The sequence below is a fragment of the Salvelinus sp. IW2-2015 genome, unplaced genomic scaffold (assembly GCF_002910315.2).
Source record: "Salvelinus sp. IW2-2015 unplaced genomic scaffold, ASM291031v2 Un_scaffold3248, whole genome shotgun sequence".
In the NCBI taxonomy this organism is placed as follows: Eukaryota; Metazoa; Chordata; class Actinopteri; order Salmoniformes; family Salmonidae; genus Salvelinus; species Salvelinus sp. IW2-2015.
Genome location: NW_019944535.1, coordinates 70823 through 77871, shown reverse-complemented (window position 1 = coordinate 77871; position 7049 = coordinate 70823). Strand labels below are relative to the sequence as shown.

The 7049-nt window shown below is 45.1% G+C and overlaps 1 long non-coding RNA gene across 1 annotated transcript in view; it reads right to left on the bottom strand.

Moving 5' to 3' along the window:
• Nucleotides 1-322: 322 nt before the first annotated feature.
• Nucleotides 323-7049, bottom strand: part of LOC112075582 (uncharacterized) — an 11844-nt gene continuing 5117 nt past the window's right edge. Inside the window, exons 3-4 of the long non-coding RNA XR_002895004.2 lie at nt 4463-4569; nt 323-405 (exon numbers count right to left, since the gene is read on the bottom strand). This is a non-coding gene — a long non-coding RNA (uncharacterized lncRNA). The remainder of the gene's footprint in view (nt 406-4462; nt 4570-7049) is intronic.

Below are 7049 nucleotides of genomic sequence, written 5' to 3'. Positions count from 1 at the left end.
ATTGTTGGTTAAGGGCTTGTAAGTAAGCATTTCACTGTAAGGTCTACACCTGTTGTATTCGGCGCATGTGACAAATAACATTTGATTTGAGGTATGAGACACACACACACACACACCTATCAACCACATGTACAACACACACACAACACACACACACACCTATCAACCACATGTACAACACACACACAACACACACACCTATCAACCACATGTACAACACACACACACAACCCCACCTATGAAGCACAGAAAGATAAATGAAACCCAGAGGTGAAGATAATCCCTCGACAAGCCTGTTCATTCAGACCCATAATGATCTCCTATTGTACCCATACTCTTACCATGACATAGTGGCGCTGCATCTCTGTCTTCTCATTGGACAGCTTGTCGTACTCCACCTTAAGACTTTAAACAGGGAGACAAGGTGTCAATTTACGTCTCTCTGGATCCCTCCTCAATGGTACCCTTTCCAAATTGGCTCTGGTCAAAGTAATTAGTGCACTATATTAGGGAATGGGGCTCTGGTCTAAAGCTAGTCACTTATAGGGGAAACGGGCTCTGGTCTAAAGTAGTGCCTTATAGGGAATAGGTGGTGCCAGCCCTGGTCTATAGTTAGTGTCACTATATAGGGCAATAGGAACCCATGTCTAAAAGTGTGGCACATAATAGGGATAGGGCTCTGGCTTCTATAGGAGTGTAACTCATTATAGGATTAGGCTCTGGTCTATAGTAGTGTACGTATATAGGGAATAGGGCCACTGGTCACGAAAAGTGCCTGTAGCTATGATAGTGGTAATTCATCCGGCCCTGCCGCTCGAACTTGATAGTGTCCGATCCAATTTTAGAAACTGAGTGGCCTGCGTCCTAACAGTATGGGCTCTACTTCAATACGTAAGGTACTGCCCTGGGTTCGTAACAGTAGTGCAACTATATAGAGAATAGCGGCCCTCGGTCTAAATAGAGTAGTGTCACTTATATAGGGCTATAGGGCTCTTGGTCTAAGAGTAGCTGTACTATAACTAGGGCCTTAGGTTCTCTGCGTCTAAAGTAGTGACTAAATAGGGAATAGGGGCCCTGTCTAAAGTAGTGCACTATATAGGGATAGGGCCCTGGTCTAAAGTAGTGTACTATATAGGAATAGGGCCCGTTTCTAAAGTAGTGCACTACATAAGGTTAGGGCTCCATTAAGGACGATCTGCTGTAGCCTCTTCAATAAATCACTGTCAGTCAGTCTAGTTTTGAAGACAAATGCAACAAAGTGTCAACTTCAGCAGTTTGTTTTCCCTCTGAAACAGCGACGCCATTGCGCGGTCAAACACGGTGTTAATTAACTCTCATAAATGTAGATGAGTTTGCAAATAACGAGGTAGAGCCAGGTATACGAAGCCCTCTGTTCAAAATCAGATTACATTCAGTGTCTGTAAGGGACATTTTTACCACAGTGAAGATTTTGGCTAGCAATTTAAACCGTGTCCAGACTTCTCCATTTTGATATAGACAAGCATCTAAAATGAAATCAAACAACGTAGCGGATTCAGTTCGGATGACAGCAGACTCTACGCTGACCATTTTTTCAGGGAGCACCTGGGCCTGCATAGAACTGGCTAGTTACCTGTGATATTGGGCCTGCAGTAGAACTGGCTAGTGTACCTGTGATATTGGGCCTGCATAGAACTGGCTAGTTACCGTGATATTGGCCTGCATAGAACTGGCTAGTTACCTGGTATGGCCGCACTGAGTAGGTATATTGGGCCTGCATAGAACTGGCTAGTTACCTGTGATATTGGGCTGCATAGACTGGCTAGTTACCGTGTGATATTGGGGCCTGCATAGAACTGCTAGTTACTGTGATATTGGCCTGTAGACTGGCTAGTTACCTGTGATATTGGGCTGCATAGAACTGCTAGTTACTGTGTATTGGGCCTGCGATGGGCTTAGTTACCTTGGTATTGGCCTGCTAGACTCTAGTTACCTGTGATATTGGGCCTGCATAGACTGGCTAGTTACGGGATATTGGGCCTGTAGAACTGCTAGTTACTGTGATATTGGGTCTCATGGAACTGCTAGTACGTTGATATTGGGCCTGCATAGAACTGGCTAGTTACCTGTGATATTGGGCCTGGCTGAAACTGGCTAGTTACCTGTGATATTGGGCCTGCATAGAACTGGCTATTACCTGATGATATTGGCCTGCTGAACTGCTAGTTACCTGTGATATATGGGTCTGCCATAGACACTGGGATAGTTACGTGTGATATTGGGTCTGCCATAGAACTGGCTAGTTGTACCTGTGATATTGGTGCCTGCATAAACTGGCTAGTCACCTTGTGATATTGGGCCTGCATAGAACTGAGGGCTAGTTACCTGTGATAATTGGGCCTGCATAGAACGGCTAGGTTACCTGTGATTGGGGCCTGAGTAGAACTGGCTAGTTACCTGTGATATTGGGCCTGCATAAACTGGGCTAGAGTTACCTGCTGATATTGGGCCTGCATAGAACTGCTAGTACTGTGATAGGTGCTTTGACACTTTACGTGTGACTATTTGGGCACCATAGACACTGGCCTAGTTACCTGTATATTGGCCTGCATAGAACGGCCTACGGTTACCTTGATGATTCGGCCTGCATTAGGAACCTGGCTAGGTTACTAGTTGATAATTGGGCCTGCATAGGAACTGACTAGTTACCTGTTGATATACTGGGCCTGATTAGAACTGGCTAGTTAGCCTCGCTGATATTGGGCCTGGATAGAACTGTGACTAGTTACCTGTGGATATGGGCTGCATAGAAACTGGCAGTTACCTGTGATATTGGGCCTGCATGAGAACTGCTAGTTACCTGTGATATTGGGCCATGGTGGAATAGGACTAGTTACCTTTGTGCCTGATGATGTTAGACGTTTGATTGCGCCTGCTGGAAACTACTAGTTTAACGTGGTGAATTGGGTTCTCGCAATGGGAGAACTGACTAGTTACCTGTGATATTGGGCCCGTGAAACTGAACTGTGCTACGACTGTGATATTGGGCCTGCGTAGAACTGCTGAGTTACCATGTGACTATTGGGCCTTGCTGAGACTAGACTAGTTACCTGTGATATTGGGCCCTGGCATAGAACTTGGCTGTTTACCTGTGATCATTGGGCCTGCATAGACGGGGCTTAGTTACTGTGATATTGGGCCTGCAGGAACTGACTAGTTACCTGTGATATTGGGCCTGCATAGAAAACTGACTAGTTACCTGTGATATTGGGCTGCATAGAACTGGCAGTTACCTGTGATATTGGGCCTGGATGAGAACTGACTAGTTACCTGTGATATTGGCCTGCGTGAGAACTGACGCTAGTTACCTAGTGATATATTGGGCCTGGCATAACTTGGCTAGTTACGTGTGATATTGGGCGCTCATTGAACTAACCTAGTTACTGTGATATGGGCTGCATGAACTGCTAGTACCTGTGATATTGGCTCGTGGAACTAACTAGTTACCTGTTGGATATTGGGCCTGCGTGGAACTGACTAGTTACCTGTGATATTGGGCCTGCGTGGAATGACTAGTTACCTGTGATATGGGCCTGCGTGAACTAACTAGTTACTGTGATATTGGGCTGCATAGAACTATAGTTACCTGTGATATTGGGCCTGCCATGAACTAACTACGTTACCTGTGATATTGCGGTCTGCCTGTGAAATGACTATTACCTGTGATATTGGGCCTGCATGGAACTAACTAGTTACCTGTTGATATTGGGCCTGCGTGGAACTAAATAGTTACCTTGTGATATTGGGCGCTGCTGAACTAACTAGTTACCTGTGATATTGGGGCTCGTGGAACTGACTAGTTACCTGTGATATTGGCCTGCGTGGAACTGACTAGTTTACCTGTGATATTGGGCCTGCGGAACTGAACTAGTTACCTGTGATATTGGGCTCTGCTGGAACTAAACTAGATTACCTGTGATATTGGGCCTGCCATGGAACTAACTAGTTACCTCTGATATTGGGCCTGCAGGAAACTGACTAGTTACCTTGTGATATTGGCCTGCGTGCGAACAAACTGACTGATGTACCTGTGATTATTGGGCCTGCCGTGGAACTGAACTAGTTACCTGGTGATATTGGGCCTGCGTGGAACTGACTATTACCTGTGATATTGGGCCTGCGGGAACTGACTAGTTACCTGTGATATTGGCCTGCGTGGAAACTGACTGTTACCTGTGATATTGGGCCTGCGTGGAACTGACTAGTTACCGTGTGATATTGGGCCTGCAGGAACTAACTAGTTACCTGTGATATTGGGCTGCATGGAACTAACTAGTTACCTGTGATATTGGGCCTGCATGGAACTAACTAGTTACCTGTGATATTGGCCTGCATGGAACTAACTAGTTACCTGTGATATTGGGCCTGTATGGAACTAACTAGTTACCTGTGATATTGGCCTGGTATGGAACTAACTAGTTACCTGTGATATTGGGCCTGTAGGAACTGAAACTCGTCTTTGATCCTGTCGCAGGACTCCGCTACGGTGAACTTGAACCCGGGCTGACTCGGCTGACCATGTCCAGGTGCCTGAAACAACAAGGCAAGAACATCACATTCGTCAGATGAGCTCATTAGAAAGGAGAGATATGATGCACATGCAAGAAATACAAGTTTGATCTTGTTTAATCTTCACATTTATTGAAATCAATAGGCTATATTTCAGCTCCTCATTAGGACAGGACATGTGTGTATATATACACTGCTCAAAAAAATAAAGGAACACTTAAACAACACAATGTAACTCCAAGTCAATCACACTTCTGTGAAATCAAACTGTCCACTTAGGAAGCAAACACTGATGACAATAAGAATTTCACATCTGTTGTGCAAATGGAATAGACAAACAGGTGGAAATTATAGGCAATTTAGCAGACACCCCCAATAAAGGAGTGGTTCTGCAGGTGGTGACCACAGACCACTTCTCAGTTCCTAATGCTTCCTGGCTGATGTTTTGGTCACTTTTGAACAATGCGCGTGCTTTCACTCTAGTGGTAGCATGAGACGGAGTCTACAACCCACACAAGTGGCTCAGGTAGTGCAGCTCATCCAGGATGGCACATCAATGCGAGCTGTGGCAAGAAGGTTTGCTTGTGTCTGTCAGCGGAGTGTCCAGAGCATGGAGGCGCTACCAGGAGACAGGCCAGTACATCAGGAGACTTGGAGGAGCGCGTAGGAGGGCAACAACCCAGCAGCAGGACCGCTACCTCCGCCTTTGTGCAAGGAGGAGCAGGAGGAGCACTGCCAGAGCCCTGCAAAATGACCTCCAGCAGGCCACAAATGTGCATGTGTCTGCTCAAACGGTCAGAAACAGACTCCATGAGGGTGGTATGAGGGGCCCGACGTCCACAGGTGGGGTTGTGCTTACAGGCCAACACCGTGCAGGACGTTTGGCATTTGCCAGAAGAACACCAGGATTGGCAAATTCGCCACTGGCGCCCTGTGCTCTTCACAGATGAAAGCAGGTTCACATGAGCACGTGACAGACGTGACAGATTGAGACGCCGTGGAGAACGTTCTGCTGCCTGCAACATCTCCAGCATGACCGGTTTGGCGGTGGGTCAGTCATGGTGTGGTGCCATTTCTTTGGGGGGCCGCACAGCCTCCATGTGCTCGCCGAGATGATCCTCAGACCCCTTGTGAGACCATATGCTGGTGCGGTTGGCCCTGGGTTCCTCCAATGCAAGACAATGCTAGACCTCTAGTGGCTGGAGTGTGTCACGAGTTCCTGCAAGAGGAAGGCATTGATGCTATGGACTGGCCGCGCCGTTCCCCAGACTGAATCCAATTGAGCACATCTGGGACATCATGTCTCGCTCCATCCACCAACGCCACGTTGCACCACAGACTGTCCAGGAGTTGGCGGATGCTTTAGTCCAGGTCTGGGAGGAGATCCCTCAGGAGCCCAGGCGTTGTAGGGAGGTCATACAGGCACGTGGAGGCCACACACACTACTGAGCCTCATTTTGACTTATTTTAAGGACATTACATCAAAGTTGGATCAGCCTGTAGTGTGGTTTTCCACTTTAATTTTGAGTGTGACTCCAAATCCAGCCTCAATGGTTGATAAATTTGATTTCCATTGATAATTTGTGTGTGATTTTGTTGTCAGCACATTCAACTATGTAAAGAAAAAAGATTTAATAAGAGTATTTCATTCATTCAGATCTAGGATGTGTTATTTTAGTGTTCCCTTTAATTTTTGAGCGATGTTATATCAGCCCATCCCACTAGGACCGGACTATAATATATATATATAAACACATCATGCTCCTCACATAGGACAGGACATATATATATATATATATATACACATCTCAGCTCATCACTAGGACAGGACATATATATATATATATACAATCTCAGCTCTCCTAGGACAGGACATTATATATATTATATATACACATCTCAGCCCATCACTAGGACAGGACATGTGTATATATCTCAGCTCATCACTAGACACAGGACATATATATATATATATATACACATCTCAGCTCATCACTAGACAGGACCTATAAAAATAATATATAATACACATCTCAGCTCTCACTAGGACACATGTGTTATATATTATATATATATACACATCTCAGCTATCACTAGAGACAGGACATGTGTATATATCTCAGCTCATCACTAGGACAGGACATATATATATTATATATACACATCTAGCTCATCACTAGACAGGACATATATATATATATATATCTCAGCTCATCACTAGGACAGGACATATATATATATAATATATACACACATCTCAGCTCATCACTAGGACAGGACATGTGTATTATATCTCAGCTCATCACTAGGAACGGACAAATATAATTATTATATCACACACAATCTTCAGCTCATCACTAGACAGGACATTAATATATATATATATACACATCTCAGCTCATCACTAGGACAGGACATGTGTATATATCTCAGCTCATTACATGGGCATCAGTATTTCACATTGGATGGATTGGATGCATCAAATGTTATTCATCTCTCTA